Genomic DNA, 3,571 nt, shown 5'->3' on the forward strand with positions numbered 1-3,571 from the left:
TTACTCCGTGTTACCTGTGATTTAATTTTTTCATGCTTGATAATCCACATGTGTGAATATGGATTAGCTTTTGTTCAGCTGCTGGAGATACATCAGAACAATTTTTTTTTATGGCATGGTACAATATTTCAAGATACTACTAGTTAAAAATATATTGTACTTAAAAATCTAAATTCCCAATGCTTTACCCTCCTCTTCCATGTCTGGGATCTTTACATATTTTGGGAAATTAGGTTATACACTTTCTTGAGAATCAAGCTTGTTATAACTTGACTATATTTGTAAAGTATAAATGAATAACACAATTTACTGAGTTGATCATTGATTCAAAAAATTGTTGCTCACCGATTTGGATAAACTGGGCATAAAAACTTGAATAAGATATAAGTGTAGCTCTCAAGAAGCTACCATGTATTCATTTATTCACCTGATGTTTTCCACCAGTAGAGAAATAACAGGGTCTAGGCCCTGTCTCAGGCATCAGGAATGCAATTATAAACAAGGTTGTCAATGTCCTTACAGTCACAGAACTTAAAGTTCTGGGAAACAGAAATGGCTGACAAGTGTGATTTTTAAAAAATTTTTAATCATTCTACAGCATGATTTTATCTATCTATTTATGTTATTTCTTTTTTATTAGTTTTTATACAATGGAGTATTACTTGGCCATTTGCAATGATATGGATGGACCTAGAGAACATTATGTTAAGTGAAATAAATCATTCGGAGAAAGACAAATATCATATGATCACACTTCTATGTGGAATCTAAAGACTAGAACAAATGTGATTTTATGTAAGGGAAGAGAACAAGGCAGAATGGGAGCGTATAACAGAGGAAATAACTTTGAGCAATCGGGGAAGGCCTGCTTGATGAGCATTGAGATTAGACCCAAGAAGAAACCTAAGGGCAAAATTGGAGGCAGGAGAGAAGGAAGGACATGCAAAAAAATATCACCGTGGTCCATTTTAATCAGGGATTCGGTAGAGGTCAGGAAGTGAGTCCAGAACCTGCTGGCTGCAGTGGAAAAAGAAAGATAAACAGTGTTGTTTGGCATCAGCAAAGCTTTGCCGTGGGGGAGATGCTTGGACCTCAGGGGTATGGATTTGCCAGATGGATGGGGAGTAAGATGCAGCATGTGCACGGTGAAGGTTGTAGCACTGACAAAGTAAACAAGTGACATGACCCAGCCTCACACAAAGGGGACCGGTGGTGTAAACTGATCCAGGGAGTCTGTCTGGTGGGATCCTGCCTGTCTGTCTGCATGGTAGGTAGGCACTGTGACATTTAGAAAGATGATTAACACTTGAGAAGAGTACAAGGCAGTGTGTTCTGAGCAGATCTGGCCCAAGAGCTGCCTGTGGCTAACTTGCAGCGTGATAAAATGCAGTCGCTACAAATCAGCCATTAGTCCTTGCCTGTGTGCCATGCTGGCTGAAAAATGGGCACAGTTACTGGACAGAGAACCGGACTTCATTCTTCTAGGCAGCACTGTACTTGGCCTTCAGCATGAAAACAGAAAAGCAGGGCTAAAAGCTTTTCAAAATGTTTGTGAAGTGCCTAAATGAACAATTTGTGTTACATAAATGTAAATTGTGCTGGTGTCTTGTAAGTGTAGATTAGGGTTTCAATTTTCATTTTTATTTTTAAACATGAGAAATAGACAGGGACCATTAATTTTCCTTTTAAGAAAGATAGTTAAGAAAATGGTTAATCATTTGTTCTGGACCGATAAAGTAGACAATCCAGATATCAAGAGAAATTTTTTCAAAAATAACGAAATGTATACCTAGTTCTGACATCCATTTGTATAAATAAATACAGAGTAGATTGGGAAGAGAGAGATTCATGAAAACAACTTGAATTCTCTGAGGCAGATTTTTTTTTTAAGGATTTTATCTGCTTTACAGAGAGTTGTTATTTCAAAGGACTGTGATTTTCTCCATGGTGCCCTGTTTGGAGAACATGAATTTACTTGACTGTTATATGCAATTGCTTGCCTTCTATGGCTCTCTAAGCATTTTTCATATAATATATGCAAAAAGGAGGCAAGTGGGTTTGTGAAATGGTGACTTGTTGTTTTTATTAGCTGTATGAAAGCTGTCTTGTCATGAGAAATCTTAATTGTAATAATTCTTTAGCAGAACTCAGTGATGTCTTTTAGGCAATGCTGCTATTTAAGGCTTTGCTTGTGCCCTCACCAAAACGGTGTTTATTTACATGTCTGATTTAAATAGGAAGACAAAGGGGACTCTGCCCACAGACTTGTACTTCCTCTAACACACATAAAAGGGGAGGAGAGATGCAAGCAGTTGGGGCTCATGAAAATGAGAGTGGGAATGAAGAAAAGCCCTGTAGGTGTGAGTCAAACTGAGACAGCTGCACTTTCCCTCTTGGCCCTGTAACAGTTGTGTGGGGGCTGAAAGGACCTGACAGAGAGCGAGCTGGTGGCATTGGTTTTAGGCGGTTGCTCTCCTCTCTCCATGTGCATTAGAGAGAAGTGACGGATAATTTTGCTGTCTGTGAAAAGATGCTACTGCCCCGGTACTTTTGAATCCATGTAAATTCAGGTCCAGTGAATCGCATAGGCATGTCCTATTGCAAGCTGTGACTGTGTGTGGACTGAAGAACACAAAGAGGCTGCTTCTTTGCAAACGTGGACTGAAAGCTCTGAACAGTTGATAATGTCTTGCAAGTAGAGGACCTGCAAATCTAGAGCAGATAGAGTGGAAGAAGCCGGGTTGAACAATGAAGTGGTCTTTTAGGGAATGCCTTAAGGGTGGTGGGAGAGGGATCAGGGGCGGGCCCTTGTTCTGGGTAGGAGCAGGGTGGGGACTAGGGGAATTGGGTTGTTTGTCGCAGCAGAAAAACGAAGAGAGTGGTACTTTTCCGTCCCTGAAACACATTTTTAACAAATGTCATGGATTGAGATTTTTTTTTAATCTTTAAAGTCATTTAATCCAACCTCCTATCCACTGTATTCATCTCTATCTCTTGAGTGAGTACTGGGCACGGTGCCTGGCACATAAGAAGGACTCAATAAAAAGCGAGCGAGTGAATGAATGAATCCACTGAAGAAATGCATTTTACAGTATCTCTTGGCAGGGATCCATCCAATCTCAGCTTAAATACCTTCAGTGATCAGAAACTTACCCCTTCCTAAGGTCTATTCCACTACTAGACAACCCCAATAATTTTATAACACACACACAGCCACACTATATTAAGCCAAAGAGAACCCCCATCTCATTGCTTTCCAAGGTCTTGTAGTTTTGCCATCTGGAGCCATGAGTATATTCCCTCCTTCATATGTAGATTTTTTTCAGCTATCCTGGGATGCCTAACAAGCGAAACGGTCTCAATTCTTCCAGCTATTCAATGCCTGACAGGGTGTTCAGATCCATAGCTTAGCCTCCTATTCCTATACTGTCAATGCCCAGCTCAAACCTCAGTCCCCAAAGTGAATACAATATGCTGAATGTAATCTAGATGCATAAGGCACAGCAAGAAAATCACATCCTCAGATCGTTCATTGATGAAGACTAAGTCAGCATTAGCGTTTACAGCTAGC

This window comes from Hipposideros armiger, unplaced genomic scaffold (genome assembly GCF_001890085.2).
Source record: "Hipposideros armiger isolate ML-2016 unplaced genomic scaffold, ASM189008v1 scaffold_555, whole genome shotgun sequence".
Lineage (NCBI taxonomy): Eukaryota > Metazoa > Chordata > Mammalia > Chiroptera > Hipposideridae > Hipposideros > Hipposideros armiger.